Source organism: Euphorbia lathyris, chromosome 10 (assembly GCF_963576675.1).
Source record: "Euphorbia lathyris chromosome 10, ddEupLath1.1, whole genome shotgun sequence".
Lineage (NCBI taxonomy): Eukaryota > Viridiplantae > Streptophyta > Magnoliopsida > Malpighiales > Euphorbiaceae > Euphorbia > Euphorbia lathyris.
The window spans coordinates 67210876-67236864 of record NC_088919.1 but is presented as its reverse complement, the minus strand read 5'-3'; the positions used below and the strand labels follow the sequence as shown (position 1 = coordinate 67236864).

General features: G+C 32.9%; 1 pseudogene; it reads right to left on the bottom strand.

Annotated features, from left to right (window-relative positions):
- Positions 1-8406: 8406 nt before the first annotated feature.
- Positions 8407-24197, bottom strand: LOC136208205 (uncharacterized; annotated as a pseudogene).
- Positions 24198-25989: the final 1792 nt, after the last annotated feature.

The following is a 25989-nucleotide window of genomic DNA, read 5'->3' as shown; positions in this document are numbered from 1 at the left end:
CACAATCCTTTATCTGAAAATTAGTGAAACCACAGGGGTTTTATTTGAAATTTACCCTTAAATTAATAAAATATTATATTTTAGTATGATGTGCTAATTTTTGACACTCTTTAAAGCAATCTATCCATTTTGGAAGGTCTACCAACGAAATAGAGTTTCATAATAGAAACTGTTTCACCATTATGATATTTGGTGTGGTAAGCGTGAAACTTATTTCTCCATTTTCGGATCTTGATATTTTCATACTCGAAACATTTCTCCACAACATGGAAGCATTGGTTGAAAGTGAGTTATCTTTGACGAAATGGCTTCTATGTTGGGAGGGAAAGAGAGAATTTCAACCATGATGAGCAAAGACCTTGAAATTCATAATTTCAAGAGATTAAAGGATAATATTTACAATAAAAGCTTGTTAGCCTTTGAGTTGGTTATATCGTATTGATGCAGTATCATAAGTGTTAATGAACGTTGATTCGTGCACAAATATTTGTTAATTAAGTTATAAAATTCAAAGAATTCTAGAAAATACGAAATAGTATTATTCAATATCGAAAGTTTTCTCATATACCTGTAAAATACTTAGCAAAATGATTGTTTCCTACAGAATCTGAAAAGATTTAAACAAAAACCAAGAAAACAATAAATTGCATTTTCGAAAGTCTAAATGAATGAATTTGGTTAAGAAAATACTACCAACCAAGTAGTGATTCTTGTTGGATAATCTGTTTCCAGCTAAAATAGGTTCTGAAAATGTAGAAAATCGAAACTAAAAAAGACGCAAAAATTACCAAATTGCTACTGAATTAAAATTTATCAAATTGTTCTAAGAACTTGCAAACCAATTTTTCACCTGCTTCATCATCTCGTACATTCATGATTATTGATATTAGAGCTGCAGCAGATTTGTGAGTTGGAATAAACTATATTCCAAAGGAATTTCTTTTGGAACCCAAGGTATTTCATTTTCCATCACGTAGCTCTAGTAAGTAGTAATTTGTTGACTTCGGATTGAATAATGGTCTGTTTGGTTTATTTGCTGTTTGTTGTTTTCTGTTACGGTTTATTGTTTGTTGTTGGAAAAACAAAGGTTCTATGCTTTATATATAAAAAAAAAAGCTAATTTTTTTAATTTTATATTTAGCACGGATGGATACATTCCATTAGCATTATTGTGTAGTCATTTTTTATATATAATATATATATATTAACATTATCAAATTTTAATATTTTGATTATGTGAGCAAAAAAATTCGACATTTTTATAATCTAATTTTTTTAAAAAAAAGCTTTAAATTCACCGTTAATTGAAGAACATAAAAATAAGAGTACCACATCAGCCAAGTGATAACATGTCAATTTCATTAAAAAAATTATTTTTTAAAAAACCTTTTGTCTTCACTCTTAAATTAATGGTTTTATTCAAATTATGTTAATTAATGCATTAACATATGTTTTCTCGTCTCCCCCTACATGCCTTTTTTTATTATATAGTCTTTCAACCATGGCTAATGTAATGATCCGTACTGATGAACGTGAGCAATATGCTCATGAACATGAGCAACATGTAATTCAGAAAGGGGAAGAGGTGTTGAATGAACTGCTTGTTTTGGAATGCATAACTAAAAAACAAGCTTTGAAAGTAGTTCAAATTCTAACTGCACACCCGAACAAGCTCTTGCTTTTTTTCAATTGTCCCGATGCTTTGAAAATCATGCTTGTCAAAGATTTTCTTGGTAAAAAGAACAATGAAGATGCTTAAACTCTTTCCGGTGATGAAGTATTATGCTTAGAAGACTATTGGCTTTTGTTTTTGTTTTTTTAATTTATATGAACTTTGTTAAGTTTAAATTTTAACTTTTATGAACTTTATGTTATTATCAATAAGGTTAGCAAGTGAGTGACGTTTTGGATTGTTTGGGATTATACATGAAGTTATTTCACGTTTTATGGAAACTATAGTAAAAGAGTTAGAAAAAATTTCTTTGCTTATATATGAAGTTAAAAAAAATAGTTTTGATTCCCTATTTGAACCAAACATCCAAAAAGGGAATGGGGTGGAATTGCATTCATTTTCCTAAACATATCTAAACACATAGGGAAATTAATGTTTATTCATTTCCTTTCTTTTAGTTTTCCTTTTTTTTATTCCTTTTTCTTTACCCCTTGTGAACGAAACGCCCCCTTAATGTTTTAAGATATATCTTCTCATCCTACCTACTTTTATTTATTTAATATTAAACAACTTACAAAGCACGTCCGGTTAAGGATTAAAAAAACTATTATCTTCATTTTATTTGTGGATTACTAAACCCAGCCATGAATTCCCACCCCTAGCCCCATGAAAAGACCAAACTACCCTTTACCCAAAATTTGAAAAAACACAAAACCTCTCAAATACCCTACACACTCTTTGATCAAATCCGGACTAATTTGTGAACCAAAACATGGAGTGTAACAACAACCGTAAAGGGAAAGCGAAAATAATAAGATTTACCGTTTTTGTTTTTTGATTTAAGCTTAAAAATTGAATCTGTGGGTGATTTTTTAAAAACGCCGGAATCGCAGTCGGGCGTATGAACATCACGCCCGACCTACGGTTCCGGCGTATGAATATCACGCCCGACCTGTGGTTCGGGCGTGAGGCTATCACACCCGACCTATGGTTCGGGCGTGATGTTCATACGCCCGCACCATAGGTCGGGCGTGATGTTCATACGCCCGAGGGGTTTTAATTAATTTTTTGTAATTTTTAGTTTGTTTAATTTAGTTTAACTAAATTTTTATGTTGTAAATTTTAGTTGTTGTAAATTTTATTTTGTTTAATTTAGTTTAACTAAATCTTTATTTTGTTAATTTTAGTTAAATTTTTATTTTGTTAATTCAGGTATTTACGGGTTAAATTCAATAGCGGACTAATTTTTTTACGGGTTTAATTCAACAGCGGACTAATTTTTTTTTACGTAACAGGTATTTACGGATTTAATTCAATAGCGGACTAGCTATTTTTTTTGCTCTCCCGACACGCGGGCGTGTGCCTATCACGCCTCACCTTGTGGTCGGGCGTGATAGCCCCACGTCTCACCGTGTAGCGATCACGCCCGACCACACGGTGAGGCGTGGGGCTATCACGCCCGACCACAAGGTGAGGCGTGATAGGCACACGCCCGCGTGTCGGGAGAGCAAAAAAAATAGCTTTTTCCTCCCCAAAACCTATGAAAGGATATTTTCGTCCTTTCACGGGGCTAGGGGTGGGAATTTGGGGCTGGGTTTAATAACACCCTTTTATTTTTGAGGGGATCCATTGGATTGGGCTCACACTTTTCTCTAAAAGAAAACTTATGTCAACCCAAGATGGTTATATCGAGTAATTCTGCAGATGACAATATCAATGATATTGCTGAGGCTGATACAGGTTGAGTTGTGCAATGATCCTTATTTTATTGGTTTTAGGTTTTTCTATATTGATGAAGAAGAATTTTGTATTGGGGGGATTCTGAACTAATATTTAATAAAAATTAATGATAATTCATATCACTGTAAGCACTAACATTTAATTACATTAATGATATTTAGTTATAGTAATATATATATATATATATATATATATATATATATATATATATATATATATATATATATATCTGAACTCAATGTAATTATAAGTAAAACTAGTGTAACCACTAGAACGTTTTACAGAATTAATAATGAACATTAATTTCATTTAATTCAATTAATGAGTTTTAATTTTCTAATAACTATTATTAAGTTTTTATGTATTGATTTTAATTTGTTTGACTTATATATATATATATATTCTAATTTCCAAAAAAAAAGGTAACTTCAAATTCACCATTAATTGAACAACATAATAATAATAATTTTATTAAATTGAAGTACATAAATAATAAATTATGATAAACTAGATATAATAAACCTTAGGATCAATGAAAGGAATAAGAAGATTATGAGACTCAGGACCGTCTCCAGCATTTTGGAGGCCCTAGGCAATCTTTATACTTCTTTCTACATCTAAATTTAATATTATTTTAAAATAATAAATGCCAAATAATAAAACCAGTATTTTATTAATTACAATTCAAATCATATGTTAATCTTGACAATCGAAATCAAATAATAATAATAATATAAAATTATGAAATTATTATTCTTCTTGTTTTTGTATATGTAAAATCAAGTTTATTCTCATCAGTCATGAGAGAAACAAGCAGACGATAAAGTACTAATTCCACCAAATTAATCTTGGACGCTTGAACTTAGACCTAATCGTAAAATTTTGTGGGGGGAAAGAGAATAATTTATCTTGATGTTTAGAGATTGGTTGAGTTGGACGTTTATTATAAATTACAAGGCCTAATATTGTAATTTGATCAGTTGGCCCTCAATCTATTCAAAATATTGTAATTTGGACTATGGCTTATCTCAATTGATGAAATTTCACCCCACTTTGAATGAAGACTTAATAGAATTGTTATTCTATTGACACTTGCTGATATTTTGATAATTGACAAATTTTAGTTGAGGGATTTATTTTTATTTGTTTTCTTGTTTTAATCTAATTAATTATTTCTACATAAGAAAATCTATGTAACAAATAAATTTTAAGACATGCAACGTGTCAAGTCCATATGTCAAAATATCAACATGTATCAGAGGGATAACGATTTTGTCAAGTCGCCATCAAAATAAGGTGAAATCTCAATTGGAATAGTTCAGAAGCCAAATGTGATAAAATAATAGATCAATGACCAGATAACAAAATTTTAAATAGATCATGGAGTAAATAACACTTTACATCAAATTACAAATTATAATTAGGGATATGGTACTAAAATAGACCTAGAAGTGTCAATTTAGGCACCACGTACAAAATAGCACCAATATAGGCTTAACGTTTAAAAAATGGTATCAATTTAGGCATCGATAACGGAATGTGACACGTTATTTATATTACTCCATTAAGTTCTGTCAATTGTACGTGGAGCGAGAAATCATAATTTAATGGAGTAATGTAAATGACGTGTCACGTTCCGTTACCGAAACCTAAATTGGTACTCTTTTTTAAACGTTAAGCCCACATTGTTGCTATTTTTTATGTGGAGCCTAAATTAATATTTTTCCAAATACCATAGACTATTTTGATACCTTATCCTTATAATTAATTTTATCTTGTTATTTATAAAAATTTAAGAATTTATAAATTATTACAAATTTGATAACAAAATGATACTTAGTCGTAATTTATGTTGTTTCTCAAAGTTCTAAGACAGCTTGCTCCAAAAAAAAAAAAATTCTAAGAGATGATGGTAAAGGAAAGGTCTAGAAAAAGAAAAAAGAAAACCAAGCGGAAATTGAAGGCCCCGTTTGTTTAGGGAAAAATATTGTGTTCTGGAAAATTTTATGCAGTGAAAATATTGTGCAGGAAAATAAAATATTTTCCTCTGTTTGGCAACAACACTGGAAAATATTTTCCGGTGTTTGGCTACAACACTGAAAAATATTTTCCAACCACTAAATATAGATTTTCTGTATTTTTTTATTTTCAATTATATATTAAAACACAAAAAATATCTAGAGACGTGGAAAACTGTGAAAACGTGAAAAGATGTGGAAAACACGAAAACATGCAAAAATATGAAAAACAGAAAAACGTGAAAAAACACAAAAAAAAATTATAAAAATTTATTAAAACCACAAAAAGTGGAAAAATGCGAAAATTACGAAAAGTAAAAAAATATTAAAAACATGAAAAAAAAGTTGAAAAACATAAATATGTGAAAAAAATAAATATAAAAACACGAAAACATTTTTTCACATTTTCGGTATTTTTTGTATGTTTTCTCGTGTTATCAACGCTATTATGTTTTTTTTTGCACTTTTTCTTCTTTTTTGTGTTTTCACGTTTAGCTTTTCGGTTTTCAGTTTTTCCCTTTTTCACGTTTTCTTTTTTTTTTTTGCGTTTTTTATTTTTCGCATTTTGTTACTTTTTCGTGTTATTCACGTTTTTTCATGTTTTTCGTATTTTTCACGTTTTTGTGTTTTTACGTTTTCGTGTTTTGTTTGCATTTTTCGTCTTTTCATGTTTATCGTGTTTTTCACGTATTGTCACGTTTTTGTGTTTTAGCATTTTTTGCGTTTTCGTATTTTTTCACATTTTTGTGTTTTTTGTATTTTTCTTGTTTTTGTATTTTTCGTATTTTGTCATTTTTTCGTGTTTTTTTTTGCGTTTTTGTATTTTTAGCATTTGTTTACATTTTCATGTTTTTTGCGAGTTTTTTTTGTCATATTCTCGTGTTTTGTAAGGTTTTCATATTATTTATATTTTTCGTGTTTCATATTTTTACATTTTTTAACGTTTTCCCAATATTTCTCTGAACGCGTATGTTTTGGGGAAAATGTTTTACCCTTTTGAAAAGGGTAAAACATTTTCCCTTATTTCTTCCTTGCTTTTCCATTGACTTGCAACTTATTTTCCGTTGACTTATTTTCCTGTCCAAACAAACACTGGAAAATTGGGAAAATATTTTCCTGCAGAATATTTTCCCCCAAACAAACGAGGCCTGAGTGAGAAACTTTTTTTTTTTGTATGAAACATTAACAGTGTTCATGAGGCATTTTTTTACTTAAAAAAAAGAGAGGCCCTCACCAAAGGTGAGGCCCTAGGCGCCGGCCTAGGGGAACTCCCCCTAGAGTCGGGCCTGATAAGACCTGATGAAATTAGTCTCTTTAAGACATATTTTACGACAATCGACAATCGTCTCTCAAGATATAACAGAAGTATGAGTCAAACACTAACTGTGTGTGTCGAACTATCACAAGAATATCCAGAAATAGAATGAACGAATCGAAACAAGGGTTTTGGAAAACGAACAAAATTTGGCACAATTAATATTGGAATGTTTTTTTTTCCTTCAAGAATTAATCTTACTACATTAATTCATGTTAACAACAATTAAAACCAGTGTAAGCACTCAAATGTTTTTCATAATTAATAATGAATATTAATTCTATTTAGTTTAATTAATGAGATTTATTATCTAATAACCACAATTGAGTTTTTTTATTTATTGATTTTAATTTTTTGACACATTAGCATTTGTTGATATATCACTCTTAGAAATGACTTTTCAGGTTAAGCTTATATATATATAATTTTCAAGAAAAAAGTATATTTAAATTCACCATTGATTTTCTTAAAAAAATCGCCATTAAAGAGTATAATTAAAAAAAATAGAATAATATAATTTTATTAAATTGAAGACCATAAATAATAATAAACATTTAGATGAACTCGATGAAATGAAAAAGAATATTATGAGGCTTAATGAGATTAGTCTCCTTAAGATAAATTTTACCGAAATCGACAATCGTCTTCCAAGATACAATAGAAGTGTGACTCAAACTCTAACCGTGTGTGCGAATTATCACCAAAAAACCAAAAATTGAACAAACGAATCGAAATAAGTTATGGACACTGAACAAAATTTGGCATAGAGTCAAATTTCCAGATGATCTGTCTTTCTATTTCGGATGAACCAAAAAACACTCTAATAGGAAGAACTATTGGAATATAAACTTTTTCCTCAATTAATTCATTTACTGAATTAATTTATGTTAATTACAATTAAACCACTATAACCACACTCAAATATTTTATAGATTTAATAATGAATATTAATTTTATTTTATTTTAATTAGTAAGATTTATTTCTCTTATAATCACCGTACGGTTTGCGAAAATGTAAGATGACGTGTCAACTTTCTATATAGCTGTTCTTCTCAACTTGACAAAAAACAGTAGCTTGACACGTCAAATATTACAGACATGATGTTTTCAGAATTCAACTATTATATATTATAGAGATTTGTAATTTGTTCCATGTTGAATTAATGGCATGTGTTGGATTAAGTATTGATAATTTCACAATTACCCTTCTACTATGTTTATAGAGAACATTTAAGTAATTAAGACCTTAGTATACTCTAAAAGATAATTTTAAGGTATTTAGGAGATAATGCAAGAAAATTTTATTAATTATATTTGTGTTGCTTAATCTTATATATGTTTGATTTTAATAGACAAAATTCACATTTTAAGTCATTGGTGAAAAAAATATAGGCTTAATACATCATTTGCCTCCAGAACTTGTCCCGGTAGCTCCTCAACTTGCATAAAATATTTAGTTAGCTCCCTGAACTTACGTAAAATGTAATCAATTGATCACTATGTTACAAAAATGTAAGTTAAATGTGGATGATATATTCCACGCATGATAATTAATATCTCTATAAATTAATAAAATTCCATAGTCCCAACATTATTAATTTATAGAGGTTTTACTGTACAAAATTGGGCTTTGCCGAGAACATCAAGACATAATCCAAGACTCACATTAATACTCCTTCCATATTGTTGAGGGCTTTCTTCGCAATCTTGAATTTGTTCGCAATAGCTTTGTTATTCTTTATGACAAACTCTTTTATGAAGAAGTTGATGCCATTGCAAAGGATTTCTAGGTCGGGATCGATAGCTATGCGAGTAAACATGTTCCAGACAAGATTATCAGGATAAGCAAATATCGCCTCAAAAAACATGTGAAAATGCATGATCGTTTTTTGGGCGAGCTGCCCAGCCTCCATCAGTTCTACCTTCTTTACCACTGAAAGAGATACGGCAAAAGATGCAACCATCTCCGCTTAGAGGTGTCAAAATGGCTAAAAAGATTGATCCAACCTATTTAATAAATGGGTTGACCCAATCCAACCCATTTAATAACTGGGTTGTAATAACCTATTTGTATAGAGGTCAAAATGACCCAACCCATTTATTAAATGGGTTATATGGGTTGACCCATTTAACCCATTTAACTAAATCTAATTAAAAATTAAATAAAAAAAAAACGTAGAAACATAAAAACATGAAAATGTAAAAATTACATGGATCGACTCATTTAACCCAATTAACTAAAATATAATATAATATCTGGTTATTCATCCTGTTATATGATATAGTCTCTTAGTGTAATTAAAATTCAATTTAAATTCAACTAAGTACAAAAAGAACTAGCGTAAAAAACCTAGAAATTTGTTCATTTGAATTTCAATTAACATACACGTAAAAAACTATTAGTCCAAATAATGTAATGTTCTATAAAATCAAACAACAACGTAGTAATCATCCAAATCATCAAGAATTTTTTAAATTCCAGAATTTTTGAAATTTCGGAATTTTCAAAATTCCAGAATTTCTAGAATTTCAGAATATCTAGAATTTCTGAAATTTTTGAAATTTCAGAATTTTTGATATTCCAGATTCTGAAATTTCAGATTTTGGAATTTTGGAATTTTCGAAATTCTAGAATTTTAAATTTTAGAATTTTTGAAATTCCAGAATTTTCATATTCTGGAATTTCAGAATTTTTGAAATTCTAGAATTTCAATTCTTCAGATTCTGAAATTCTAGAATTTTTCAAAATTCCAAAATTCCAAAATTTCTGGAATTTCTGAATATCAAGAATTTCTGAAATTTCAGAATTTTTTATATTCCAGATTCTGAAATTTCAGATTTTAAAATTTCAGAAATTTCGAAATTCTAGAATTTTTAAAATTTTAGAATTTTTGAAATTCCAGAATTTTCATATTCTGGAATTTCAGAATTTTTGAAATTCTAGAATTTCAATTCTTCAGATTCTGAAATTCTAGAATTTTTCAAAATTCCAAAATTTTTGGAATTTCAGAATATCTGGAATTTCTGAAATTTCAGAATTTTTCATATTCCAGATTCTGAAATTTCAGATTTTGGAATTTCAGAATTTTCGAAATTCTAGAATTTTTAAAATTTTAGAATTTTTGAAATTCCAGAATTTTCATATTCTGGAATTTCAGAATTTTTGAAATTCTAGAATTTCAATTCTTCAGATTCTGAAATTCTAGAATTTTTTAAAATTCCAAAATTTCTGGAATTTCTGAATATCTGAAATTCCAGAATTTCCAGATTCTGAAATTTCAGAATTTCAAAAATTCAGAAATTCCAGATATTCTGAAATTCCAGAATTTTTGAAATTCTAGAATTTCAGAATGTTCATATTCTGGAATTTTAAAATTTTTGAAATTCTAGAATTTCCAGATTTTGAAATTCTTCAGATTCTGGAATTGCAGAATTCTTCAGATTCTGGAATTCTAGAATTCTTTAGATTATGGAATTCCAGAATTCTTCAGATTCTGGAATTTCAGAATTTTTGAAATTCTATAATTTTTGAAATTCTATAATTTTTGAAATATGAAATTTCAAAAATTCCAGAGCTATGAAATTCTAAAAAATTCTAGAATTTCGGAATTTTAAATTCTAGAAACTTATTGAATTTTAGAATTTCTGATCTATGAAACCATGTGTTTTTTTAAATTAACCCTTAATTTTATAATTTTTCTTTTGAGAATATATATAATTTAATATTTCGTGGAATTAGAGAATATTATTTTTTGTTTTAGACGTTTTGTATGAGAAATAAAAATATATATTTATTAATTATTAAATAAATGAATGTTTTGACGAAATTATTTATTGGATTGTCGTCACAGCCTTACATCCTCACATTTTATAAATAAATATATTATTTCAAAGGAAACTATATATAATCAATTGAAAAATCTACTTATATTAAAGAATAAGTATGAAAAGAATAATATGAAGAGAATAATTCTGATTTAGTGGATAAATAATTCAAATTTCATTCAATAATTCAAATCTACTAATATTAAAGAATAAGTATTTGTGGTTGTTTTAAGATGAATAAGAAACTAATGGGTGATTCAAAAAAAAAAGAAATTAATGGGTTATTGGGTTGACCCTGCCAAAAACCTATTCAACCCTTTTATTATATGGGTTAAATGGTTCAACCTCTTTATGACCCAGTCCATAAAAGGGTCAACCCTAACCTATTTAAATGATGGGTTAAATGGGTCAATAAATGGGTTATGACTCATTTTGACAGCTCTATCTCCGCTACAAATTTTGCAAGGTGTAGGGATCTTAAAAGTTGCATTGACTCGAGCTCATTGTATTGGTCCCAAATGCAAAACTGTCCAATTGAACATATAACTGTTAGATTCTTAAGAAAACAAAACATCTATGCTAAAAATGTTAGATTCTTAAGCAAACAATTAATCTGCCTTAAGAATGTTAGATTCTAAATAATGATCTGTCTTAAGAATGTTAGATGTGATTAACCAAAAAAACAAATCGAACAGAGAAAAACATATGAACAATAAAACTAGAAATTAAAAGGAAAGAGTTAGACAAATATGAGGCATGTATTAGTAGTTTCCTTAAGACAGATGTCGTCGCTATTGACGATCGTCTCCTAGGATACGACAGATTACGCAAGCGAACTCAAACCATGTATATGTTCATTATCACCGGAGTACAAAACAAAAACCCTATGAACAGATAAAATGTTTTTCAACAGCTTTTTCAACAACTTTCAACCACTTATGAATTTGACAATCCATTCTATATAAATAGAACTCGAAAGGATATATTTTTTCACAAACGAACACGACTGTACACGGACAGACACGACTGTTCACAACGGACAGAGCTGGTCATGAAAGGAGGTACTTGTTGGTATTTAAATTAATATATAATTTTATTCAAAATTTTCCAACAATAACAACAACGACAACAACAATCACATATACTAATTGAGGTCCTCTGAAATCACCGAATCCACGGTTAAAACGAACACTATCACCGAATCCAACAATATGCCATCATTTTCCTAAAACTATAACAAAAATAATTACCTGTAACGTATATTTTTGGTCTCTCTCATGCTCGCATAACTTGGAAGCTAGAACAGTGTAGTACTTGTTAAACACCTTCTCTTGCAAGCAGCATTCCAAAAGGACCCTCATAATGTCTCTGTCCTGCATGGATATGCAAATAAACCTAGTGAGAAGTTATGAAATAGAGGAGAAGACAGCTCTGAATGGGGGAACACAAAGTAGGATGGCAACGGGTACTGTACCTGCAGGTATCCGACACTACCCGACCCTAATGGGCCTATCCGTATCCTGTATAAAATGGTATGAGACGAGTATGAGATCAAAACCATTACTTGTTAGGGTGATGGGACGGGTATGGGAATACCCCCAGGGTACCCGTTACCCGTCATAACTTTTTATATATTAATAAATATCATTATTTTTTTTAGATGTAAGACGTGAAATTTGAACCCCCAACCTTTTGTTTTTCAACCATTGAGTGATACTATTACTACTAAGCTACTTTATTCATATTAATTAAGGTTTAATTTGTTCAATTTTTTGATAGATGATTTATTAAATTTATACTTTGTTAAATTTGTAATATTTTTTGTTTTATTTATTGATTCGTAACGGGTAATGGTACCCGCGGGTACCCGCGAATTAAATGGGACTGGTATGGAATGCAAAAAGTATACTCGCGGTGTTGGATCAAATAAATAAACTTTCAGAGGTACAGAGGAAGAGTATAATTGCTGGAAGAAATTCTCTTCTGATTCTCTTGCCTTACTACATGTATTGATAGGTATTTATAGATTACAAACATGACTCTTAATAAACCACATTAACTCTCTATAAATACAGATACAGACACAGATACAGAAATGACTCTTGGACAATACACTGAACCAAATTAAACACTATTAATTATAAGTTTATTATTTCAACACACCCCCTTAAACTTATAATTTTTTTTATCCCTTCGTAACACCAAAAACAGTCAGTAGTCTGTAATCTATTTAAATCTTCAAACTTCATCTCTTCACTTTAGCTGCCATCAATCCCATAATTATCTCCAACGTTTTCTTCGAAATTCATTGTTATCGACATCTTCACGGTAGCTTCCATCATCCCCATTAGTATCTCCATCATTTTCTTCTTCCTCATCATCATTTTCGTCAGTACCACCATCATCACTATTATCACTGTCAACTGGTATTTTGGGGTTTGGATGTGGAACATAACTTGTAGTGCACCTTCTACATGACATTGACATAATACTACTCATGTCAGTTCGCTGGACTTCTTTCACTCTTTCCTTCCTCTTTTCAACTTCAGTGATGTCTTTGGGAAACATCTCACTTGATTTCTTCATTAACTCGACTTCACATTTGTTCTCTGGCACATGTTTGATTTTATCAGAGGATTTCTCAATACCTTCTGCACTTCTGTTGTCTTTTGCTTCTTCTTCCACATGCTTGCTCTGCTTCTCTTCTGATACTTTGATTTCTTTTTCAAGCCTCTGGCTCTTCTTAGATACTTCCGAATTTTGCACATTTTTCTTCTCTGGTTTTACTTCTTCATCTTCATCCTGATCGTCGTCTCTGTCTGAAGACTCTGAATTCTCATCAGCCCATTGCAATACGTCATCTATATGATTGCTTATATATTTGTTGAATGGATCAAGTGCAAATTTCTCAATTCCCATATCTTCCTCTAACAGTCGACAAAGACGGACCGTTGTAAGTTCCTCATAATTGGCTTTAATATAGGAAACTCTCTTCATCATGGCCTTGCTAATGTTGAACTTACTTGGAACTTCTTTCTTCTTACTGACTGGATCAGTTTCTGGCAAAAGACCCATCATAGGAGAATCTTTCATTTTCTCCTCATCATCAGATACATGTTCTTGTACCTTCGCATGTCTTTCACCAATTTCTCCTAAATCCTCAGAATTCTCATCATCATCATTTTCTAAGGATTCCACCAAACATTGCATGACAAATTTTTTCCGTCCATCCAATGTATATTTCTCCAATCCCAATTCCTTCTCCAAAAACCTCCTGATCTCCTCAAAGGTCAAAGAATCAACTTTTTCTTTGATGTCATCTATGCATAAGCGCATAGCTTTCCAAATCTGGGACTTGGTCTCCCACGAATCAATGGCGATTTCTCTTTTCACCATTATTCTTAATTTTCAGGAGAATTTTTGTTGGCTCTGATACCAATTTGTTGGATCAAATAAATAAACTTTCAGAGGTACAGAGGAAGAGTATAATTGCTGGAAGAAATTCTCTTCTGATTCTCTTGCCTTACTACATGTATTGATAGGTATTTATAGATTACAAACATGACTCTTAATAAACCACATTAACTCTCTATAAATACAGATACAGACACACAGATACAGAAATGACTCTTGGACAATACACTGAACCAAATTAAACACTATTAATTATAAGTTTATTATTTCAACACGCGGGTATCCGCGAATTAAATGGGACGGGTATGGGATGCAAAAATTATACCCGTTAGGATAATGAGACTGGTACAAATAATTAAAAAATAAAAGGGTAAGAGTTTGGGGCAATAATAGGTCTGTAATATCCTTAGATGTTCTGGGCCGCACGCACGCTACACTGATGTATTCAACGAGTCTATAGCCTTGGCCGATAGGCCCGGGTAATCTTTGAAATTGCATCGTGATGGGATAGATCATTGCAATTGTTGGTCTTCAACGAGGAATTCCTAGTAAGCGTGAGTCATCAGCTCGCGTTGACTACGTCCCTGCCCTTTGTACACACTGCTCGTCGCTCCTACCGATTGAATGGTCCAGTGAAGTGTTCGGATCGCGGCTACGTGAGCGGTTTGCCGCCGGTGACGTTGCGAGAAGTCCACTGAACCTTATCATTTAGAGGAAGGAAGGTTTCCGTAGGTAAACATGCGGAAGGATCATTGTCGAAACCTGCACAGCAGAACGACCTGCGAACATGTTTGCAGAACGGGGTCGGTGCGGGATCCGTCTGGGATTACCGGCGGATACCTTACCCTTCGCCATCCCTAAGCACAAGCGAAGCCAGGTTGTAAGAGAAAAGATCCAAGAGATCACACCTGGTTTCGAGGCAAATCCAATCTTAGAAGTTTCTGGAATGCATCAACATAGTCTTCTGCGCTCATTACTATACAAAAGATGGCCTTTCTGGTATCAGTATTCATCCTTTGTGATGCAGCAAGCTGCAGCATTTTTTCTGCTTCCAAAACCTCTTTGTCAATTGTATTGGCAACCTCTTCAACATTAGCCATATCGCCCAACAGCCACCATTGCCTCTTTTTCCCAGGATCTAGCAGCTTGCTCCATTTCAGCCCTCTAATAATAGTTTCCTCAACTCCTATCAGAAATGAATAGAAATCAGTTAAAATTCAGAATGATAATAACAGATAAATTACACCCATGGCCACTGAACTTTACCCGTTTAACATTGTGGCCACTGAACTTCAATTTTTAACAGTATGGCCACTGAATTTTACACTTTTTTAACACCGGTGGTTACTCAATGTCTCAAAACGACTGCTGACGGTCTGAAAATAAAAAACCAAAGAGTTAATGATATTCTAAGGAACTTTAATTCTTGAAAATTTTCGTTTTGAAGTCATTTAGGTGTTGGTTGGTTAGAAGAGATTGAGTGGATTTTTAAAGAGAGAAAGCTCCAAAAAATGTGATTTTGGAAAATAAAAAATGTGGTTTCATGGTAAATGTCGTTCTGAACAATTTTAATTATTGAATATTTTTATTTTGATGTCGTTAACGGTTATTTTGAGGACTTGGTTAAAGTTGAGTAGCGACCAGTGTTAAAAAGTGTAAAGTTTAGTGGTTATACTGTTAAGAATTGATGTTTAGTGACCACAATGTTAAAATAGGTTAACTTCAGTGGCCATTGATGTAATTTACCCTGATAATAACCAATGGAATAACAATGAATGACACACCAAGCACCCACATATGATCTTGTATAATCATGATGGAACATTCTTTTGAAACGGAAGCTCTTATATCATAAGAATGAGTTTACCTGTTTAGTGGCTTAATCTCCTGGTTAGGGTGTAAACGAGTATTGGTAGTTCGCAAACTATTCGAGACCGGTTCGGTGAAAGCTCGGCTCGATAAGGTTTGACTCGAGTTCGAAATCGGCTCGAGCACTAACAAACTGACTCCGAGTTTCCTCAGGTTCGGCTTGAAAGCTCGCGAAGAGACTCGATTATTTTTTGATATATTTTTCATTGGTTATTATTAGATTTCATCACAATTCACAACTCAAATAAAGATTTAACCCATAAAAAAATGACACGAAAAAGCTTAGACATTTGAGTCTTTAGCTAAACAATTAGGTTTTGATAAGGAACAAAATACATTACAAACTTCAATATATATTTCATTGTTTGAAAATTTTCTCCGAGTTTGTGTTTTCCGACAACAAATACCGTCTACTATTCTAAAATCTCGATAATAACATGATTGTTTTTCTTTATAAATATTTTAAACTCATATAGAATATGTTGTAAGGTTTGTTTTTTCTTTTCTACGCTACTTATTCTATGCAAGCTCGATAAAAACTCGGTTTGAGATGGCTCAACTCGAGATATTAACGAGCCAATACCGAGCCTACCTAGGGTTCAGCTCGGCTCGGCTCGTTCACACCCCTACTCCTGACACATAAAAGCGAATATGTTTAATGATTCTCTTCTTGTTGCTTTTTATATCACATATTGTTTCAAACATGTATTCCATCTGAAGGAGGTAAGAATAGCTTTGGAAGTAGCAGCAGAAACACTTAAATAGCATTCAAAACTAAAGAAACCTGCAACAAAAAACTTACTCTTTTGCCTGTTTTTGCTTGGTCTTCTCCAGAGGAAGCCTTATGTATACTCTGAATAAAGTCCTTCATGGCAGTAGGATCATCACTCCGTATAGTTTCATGCCACAACCTGCAAAGCCGGTGATCATTTATAGTAGACATGATTGATTTGCTTAAAAACACATAAACATGCTAGCAAGTAGGGGTGTAAACGAGTCGAGCCCAGCCGAATCCTAGGTAGGTTTGGTATTTGCTCGTTAATATCTTGAGCCGAACCCTCTCGAACCAAACTTTAACCGAATCTGACCGAGCCGAACTTCTAATGAACTTTAACTAAATGCATCATATATACATAGAACAAGTAAGTAGATAAAAAAACATAACATACTCCATATGTGTTTAAAATATTTATAACAAAAAACAAGCATGTGTTATTGTCGAAATTCCAAAATAATAGACGGTATTGTAGTCGGAAAACACAAACTCAGAGAAAAATTTCAAACAACGAAATATATATTAAAATTTATAAGTCTTATAACATACTCCATATGAGTTTAAAATATTTATAACAAAAAACAAGAATGTATTATTGTCGAGATTCCAAAATAATAGATAGTACTTATAGTCGGAAAACACAAATTCGGAGAAAAAATTCAAATAATGAAATATATATTAAAATTTGTAATGTATTTTTTTCCTTATCAAAACGTAATTGTGTACAGGGGCGGATGTAGGGGGTCAAAGGGGGCATTATTATTAAATTCACCGAATTTATAAATATTAATATCCAATTTTATTATTAAATTACAAAAAACATTATATCTTTTTTTAGAACAAATTGATATGCAATTGGTGCAAAATAAAGAAAAAAAAATGACTGTATTTTATAATAGTGTCTGAAATTGGAGTTCTTATATTAAGGACCGGGTTTTTCATGTCACTCGGAGGACCCCCAATTCACATTTGGACACGTGTATTGTGACCTCACGTAATAATTAAAATAGTGAGACGTCTTATAATATGTGTGAGTCCATGTTACACGTGTCAAAATATGTATGGAAGGTCCTCCCTTTGACATGGAGAACCGGGTGCTTTTAATAATTTGCCCTGAAATTGATCCAATCTATCAACATTAGGGGTAAAATTGCTCTTGGCTACAAACATTAGGGGTAAAATTGCACCATTTTAGATGTTAGGGGTAAAATTGCTCCCGACTCAAAACGTTAGGGGTATTTTATCACCTTAACCCTAAAAAGAAGCAGTATAGGTAGAGGCAGCATATCGTTTTCAAGCTATAACAGATCGTAGATGTCAATTGCCACCTCGTAATCGTCGATCTACCTAGCATTAGAAGTTTTTTTTTATTATTTTAAGACATTTTGTATCGAATAACAATTATGTACTAAAGTATAATTTTTTTCAATTAATGTTATTTTGTCTAAAAAAATTTTACATAGAGTTTTGTCCACCCCTTCCCTCAAATCCTGGATCCGCTACTGCTAAAGACTCAAAGGTCTAAACTTTCTTAAGTGATTTTTTTATATGGATTAAATCTTACGTGAGTTGTGAATTGTGATAAAAATTAATAATTAATAATATATTAAGATATATATTAAGATATATATAATAATTAAAAATAATCGAACATGTTCGCGAGCTTTTGAACCGAACCTGAGGAAGCTTGGACTCAGCTCGTTAGTGCTCGAGCCAAATCCGAATTCGAATCGAGTCGTATCGAGCTGAACTTTGATTGACCTTTCACTGAACCGAACTCGAATAGTTTACGAACTACCAACTCTCGTTTACACCCCTGGTAGCAAGTTAATAAAATGCTATAATTATCTAATAGAATATCACGGCTAATCCAAACAAAAGACCTACATTGTAAAACTGTCAAGACAGTTGAGACATCAATCTCTGTCAACTCCTTGCTCAACATGGTTAGAAAGTCGTATATCAAATCACTGAAAAGATGAAATTAATGCCATCAAGACATGTTTTCGTGAGGAATTAAGTAAATGTTTTGGGAATACAGCAATGGTGACATGCACCGTTAGATTTAGTCTTATTAAATTTAAGTCTTAGAATGTTTTGAATCTCTACAATAAGCTTAAATTTAATGGTGAACGACCAAATTTTACATGGTCATTAAGATCAATGTGATCAAAACCGACAATCTAATATCAGAAAAAGGATTGACCTCCATGTCAATAAGCATAATGCACATTTAAACTAGGCCTAATTCATTATCAGCTCTCTGAATTTGTCCAAAGTAGTAGACTGACTCTCCAAATTTTGCAAGTATCTCACCAGTTCTCTAACTTATTTTTTTATCACCACCTCCCTAAACTTGTCCATAAAAATAGATTATCTCCCTAAACTTTGCAAGTGCCTCATCAACTCCCTAAACTTGCTTATTATGTAACAACTAAATACAAAAACTGATTAAACCTAAATTCTAAAAACACGCCTTCATCTATTCGAGAGGTAATTTTTTCGCTTCTCCTACCTTTCAACCTATTATAAGAGTTAGTATTGCAGGTTTGAGATATTGAATGGATGAGGATCGAGAGTTAGTATTATGGTTTTTGTATTTAGTTGTTACGGAATAAGCAAATTTGGAGAGTTGGTGAGACACTTACAAAGTTCAGGGAGCTAATATATTTTTATGGACAAGTTTAGGAAGGTGGTGATACGAAATAAGCAAATTCAGAGAGCTGGTGAGACACTTGTAAAGTTCAGTGAGCCAATCTACTATTTTGGAGAAGTTCATGGAGCTAGTGATGTATTAGGCTTTTAAACTATTTCACATCTGAAGGGAAAATTTTAGGGTACTAGTAATACTTCCAACCAATGAATTCACGACACATGTATATATAGTTTTTTTTCAACCAATCATGTCCATGTAGTAGGATTCAAAATGATTTTCATTGGTTGGAAGTATTACTTTCCGGGTACGTACTATAAATTATATTTGTTCGTCTTATTAATTTTTGTTTAACAAGATAAAGAGGCAGCGTACCTAGAACAAACTCCAAATATATATAAATAGGATAAAAGAAGAGTGAGATTTCACGGAGAAAGATGGTCTTCTTTATGATACTCATCCTGCATGGCAAAGGAGAAATTATATTCAGTAATTTGGAATTATTCTGACGATACAAGCAATGAAATTTTGAATTCTCTCCAACAATAACAAAGTTTTAGTTCCGAAATGATTCGGGATCGGCTAACATGAACCATCATATAAAATCGTGAAATCAAGTTTCTCCTTCCACTCTGTCCTATCCACTATCATATTTTCCTCAATCCCCAATAAATTCATATCACTCTCGATCACCATCTTCCAAGTTTGCTTAGGTCTTCCTCTACCCCTCACCATTACATCCTTTTGCCACTATTCAGTCCTCCTAACCGACGCATCAAGCGTTCTTCAACCACTTTAGTCAGTTTTTCCTCATTTTATTCTCAATATATGTAACCCCCTACTTTTAGAGGGCGAGCCTTGGCGCAACGGTAAAATATTGTTGTCGTGTGACCAAAGGTCACGGGTTCGAGTTTTAGGAGCGGCCTCTTGCCAAAAAATTGGCAAGAGAAGGCTTGCCCCCAGTACACCCTTGTGGTAGGACCCCTCCTCGGACCCTCACTTTGCGGGGACGCATAGTGTACCGAGCCGCCCTATATGTAACACCTACTTTTGTCCTAATTATTTCATTACTCACTTGATCCTTTCTCGTATGACCGTACATCCATCTCAACATACGCATCTCCGCGACCGATATCTTATGAATGTTACAATGTTTCACTGACCACCACTCTGTACCATATAACAATGCAGGTCTAATTGTCATGCGGTAGAATTTTCCCTTCAATCTATTAGGCATGTCGGGGTCACAAAGGAAATCCGTAGCACTCTTCCATTTCTACCAATCAGATTTAATCCTATGAGCAACATCTCCATCTACTTCTCCATCCGTTTGGATAATAGACCCTAAATACCGGAAGCAATCCGAACCCTGGACAACTCTCCCATCCAGGATGATTGTCCCTACCTCCCTATTTCTATTGCCGCTAAACTTACATTCCAAATTTTGAATTCTTTGAGGCAAAAAAAAAAAACTAAACTAATGCTCTTCAAATGGGTAAATTACATCCATGGCCACTGAAGTTTTGCCATTTTAACATTGTGGCCACTGAATTTCAATTTTTAACGGTATGTCCACTAAACTTTACACTTTTTAACATCGGTAGCCATTCAACTTTAACCAAGTCCTCAAAATGACCGTTAACGATCTCAAAATGAAAATATTCAAAAATTAAAGTTGTTCAGAACGACATTTACCATGAAACCACATTTTTTATTTTCCAAAATCACCTTTTTGGAGCTTTGTCTCTCTAAAAAATCACTCTATCTCTCCTAACCAAACAACACCTAAATGACCTCAAAACGGAAATTTTCAAGAATTAAAGTTTCTTAGAATATCATTAACTCTTTGATTTTTTTTTTCAGACCTTCAGCGGTCGTTCTGAGACGTTAAGTGGCCACCCAGTGTTGAAAAGTTTAAAGTTCAATGGTCATACGGTTAAGAATTGAAACGCAGTGGCCACAATGTTAAATGGGTAAAGTTCAGTGGTCATGGGTGTAATTTACCTCTCTTCAAATACTTGAATGTTTTACCCTTTGAAACACAGCTAAAGGTCATTAAATTTGAAACCATAAAATCAAAGAAAAAGATGAGCTACAAGGATGTGATTTGTTTCAAAGAAGGTGCACCTGAAAAAGACTTAGCAAGTGAAGCCAAAAGCTCTGCACTGAAGCTCATCCCAATAGAAGAAGCCATACCCGCAACAAAGGCTGCAAAAACAGCAGCATACCGAACTTTAATTACTATATATATTTGATATATATTTCATTAGTTATTATTAGTTTTCATCGCAATTCACAACTCAAATAAGATTTAACCCGTAAAGAAGATGACACAAAAAAGTTTAGACATTTGAGTCTTTAGCTAGACAATTAGGTTTTGATAAGGAATAAAATGCATTACAAACTTTAATATATATATTATTATTTGAAATTTTTCTCCGAGCTTATGTTTTCTGATTATAAGTACTATATACTGTTCTGGAATCTCGACAATAACATGATTATTTTTCTTTATAAATATTTTAAACTCATATGAATATTTTAAACAGCAGCATACCTTTTCAAAAAAGCACACGCAAAATCAGTCATGTATTTTACCAAATAACAATAGCACTCGCATTATAGAGATTAGGGGTGTAAACGAGCCTTGGTAGTTCGCAAACTATTCGAGCTCGGCTCGGTAAAAGATCGATCAAAGATCGGTTTGATAGGGCTCGACTCGAGCATTAACGAGCTGAGTCCAAGCTTCCTCAGGTTCAACTCGAAAGTTCGCGAGCAGACTCGATTATTTTTAATTACTATATATATTTCATTATATATATATATTTTATTGGTTATTATTAGTTTTCATCACAATTCGCAACTCAAATAAGATTTAACCCATAAAAAAGATAACACAAAAAAAAGTTTAGACATTTGAGTTTTTAGCCAGACAATTAGGCTCGGGAATCAGTCTTTTGACTGATTCCCGGCCCCACGGCTCCATGTTTCGCCCACGACTTATCCACCTGCAATATGAAACAAACTCGGTTAGGTTTAGGACTCAAATTACATCTATAAATAGGATTTTTCAATTGTAAATTAGATATCTTTCATTATTTCTAATTTTCCTTAGCTTTCACCCTTGAAAAATCCTCTCCACCTCCTCCATCTCCTTCAACCTCCATTAAAGAACTTCTGAAGCTTCGCTCACCGAGGATTGTTCAAGGTCCATCTTTAAGTCCTAGGAAGACGCCTGCAGCGGTAGACAGGTTCCCTGAAAGGGATTTTCTCAATTCTTTTCATAGTTTGTTTAAACGCTTGATACAGTCTATGAATCCTAGGCTAATTGAATACATGTGACAATTTCTCTCCATCTTTAATATATATGTCATACAAGTAAAATGATATAGAACTCACTGTTCATTGCCACGAGGACCAGTAAAACAAGAAGCCAAGACCTGATCGCTAATAATTTGAGAACTAACACTTCGGTTAAGAGACTGAAATCAAACAAATTTAGAGTCTTAAAAGCCATTCAAAAACCACTACTTAGACTCTGATCTTTATTACTTAATTTCAGTATCAATCAGTTCAGTTCATTAATCAATTTAGTTCAGTCCAGTAAGTCATTTCATACATCTAGTACACTACTCAATTAGCTTGATTTGATATTTGCAGATAATTTTTTATCGTTATACTTCACTTTGTAATAGAGCAATAACTTCAAGTATTAAAGAATTACATTAGATATATGTCCTCAAAAGAATTGTTTAATAGCATGATTTTCTCTGCCAATGTTCCAAACATATGTAGAATATATGCAGGGGCGTATACAGAGGGGTGGGGCCCCGGCCCTTCCGGCCGCCGGAACCACTTTAATCCCAGGTAGTTTCGGCCCCCTTAAAAAAAAGGACGGCCCGTTGTATTACGCGTCCCCTCTTAAGCGAGGGTCCGGAATGGGTCCCACCACAAGGGTATACTGGGAGCAAGCCTTCCCCCTGTCTCAAACAAAAAAAAATATTATCCGGGTGTTGAATTAGCTCTCCAAAATGGCTCATTACGTGTTAGGCTTGTTCAAATTTCAATATTTTGAGCTGATAGGTACTCCCTAAGTCCGAATTTCTAATTTTTTTTGGACCTGTTAGATCTTTCTAAATCTAAATTTCTAATTATTTTTTTGCCTGTTAAGTCTTCCTAAATCCAAATTTCTAATTATTTTGGTCTATTAGACCTCTTTAAATCCAAATTATTAATTTTTTTTTACTTGGTCTATCCGGATAAGGTGTCTCTACTGGCCTCTTACTTGGTCTTCGACCTGAGGATGGGGGTGACCTACCCCATCGGGATGACCTCTACCTTGGAGGTGAAGGTGACTTTGATCGCATGTTGCTTCCCTTCTTCCTCTTTTTGTGTCTTCGGCCTCCTGATCCGCCTTCTGGGAGATTCGACCGTGGGCGATTCGGGGCACCTGATTCGCCTAGACGCACCCTATGGTTTCCTGGTCCCCTCGGGAGAGTTTGGTCATTCCTTCGGCTCCCTTCTGCATGATCAGAAAATAGTTGTCGATTGAGGGGCGGGTTACTAGCTGCGACGGTAGTAACTACCATGGAATCTGTAGGCTGAATTTGGAAGAATGAAGAATCATGGGCGTTTGATCCTATAGCTGCTAGTGGCCATTGAGATGTTGTAGGTGCCGTACGCCGAAGCTCTGGAATTATCATGAACGACCTTAGGCGGTTCTCCATCTCTACTCCAAACTCTCTTCTTATGGATTCTGCACATGTTTCGATGAATGTATCTGGCGACATACTTCTTTCGCCATGCGTCATAGGAGCATTTGTATCAACGCGACCAACGTTAGTTACAGGTTGGCTTGATGGTGTTACCAACGGTGTTTCAATCCCTGAAGAGGGATTCTGCTCTCCATTCGTCATGTCTTATTGTGAACGAAAACCCCCTTTTATTTGGCAAAGGGTCCACGCTCACCGCACCAATTGATGACTTGTGGAGAATTTCCGATCAGCTTTCGTCCCTGTGGGGGGCGTCGTTGGGTTCGACGGGGGGAAGCTCCGATGCCAAAGTCAGTATAAAGTTGAAAGAGTAAACTGAATTGACAAAGTAGGGTTTCTAGGATTGTGTGAATGTGTACCTTGATAGCTTGAGATGCAAGCTATATATAGTCATGAAGTTGTAACCTTTAGTAACTAGAAAGTCTCCATTAATGATTCATTAATGGCGGTTATTGGTTTCCTTTAAGTATGCCCGTTAGCTTATTAATAGCTCATTCATGGTCTTTATTGCGAGATCGGCTCAGCTGTTCCGCTGGCGGATTGAGAGGTTATGGCGGATCGCCACATAGACATGACTGCGGATCTCTTGTGGCGAAGTCTTGGTGATCCGCCTGTCAGATCTCTTTGCCTGATACGCCATCACATCTTGATATCAGGTGATCAATACGTGGCCGTTCTAGGCGAATATCTCATTTGATCCTTTGGATAATATCCCAATGTTATCACTCTTTTAACGATTCAAATAGTTAAACCATTAATCCAGAGTTAAACCATTTAATCTCTACAAACTCATTTATTAATTAACTGAATCATAAAACCAATTAATCTCGCCTTAATCGTTTAACATTTTCATATATGAAATAACGGATTTAATGTTCGCTCTTATACAACTGAAGAAAAATAGACAAACCTAGGCACTGCGGAATTATAAAATTTTATCTATTTTATCTATTTCCCTTTTCCAAGATCCATTAATCGTTATTTCATATAAAGAGAGATTAAACATATGTACATTTGTTGACGAACTATCTACTGTTGCAAACGAAGTGCCCACGAGGATATCACCGTCAATCACAAGCACAAACAAAGCCAAAACTAAAACGTTAGTAATCAACCAATTAAAGCAACCAAGTGTAGATTGCCTCTAACGGTATCCACACGAACTAAGAAACGAATGGAACGAGAAAAGTAATTTATCGAATGAGAGACATGAAGAATTTTTCTTCTCTGAGAATGGGCTAACCAAAATATGCAACATAGGGGTGTATTTATAGTGTTTGATTTTTCTAACTCTTATTCCCATTAGGTTTAATTAATTAGATTTTCAATTCCATTGGTTTTTCTAATAAATAAAGCATTTAATAAATATAATTAATAAATACAACTCCAATTCTATTAGAGCACTCAATTAAGTTAGGATAATAATTTAGAGATATAATCAAAATTATACTATCCAATTAATATTATTCTTTAATTGATTTAACCATAAATATAATCTAATTATAACTATCTAAATAAATCAATTAATTCAACTTAATAATCCTCTATATATATTTTGGCCCATACATGTTCTCCCTCTCAAAATTATCATTCCATCATTCGGTCTTAATTTTATGTGTGACCCATTAGGTTCTTATCGCATATAGCCGTATATGTTTATTTAAATTACTTTTACCAAACATATTTAAACTAAACATATAACGGAATAAGTGTGCAACCTGTTTTATCAGAATCGTCACATTCCCCTAGAGCGATAAGAAGTCAGGTTGATTCTGATGGTTACCTTTCCGTATTAGGTCCAATATACTTTGATCATTCATCAGCTACATCCGTAGACGAAAGTTGTAACTATGGAATATGTCAAGTTATATATAGCGAGACGTCCGTTTTACTTGTCCATGTAGAATTAACTCTGATTAGATAGGTTAAGTGAAAT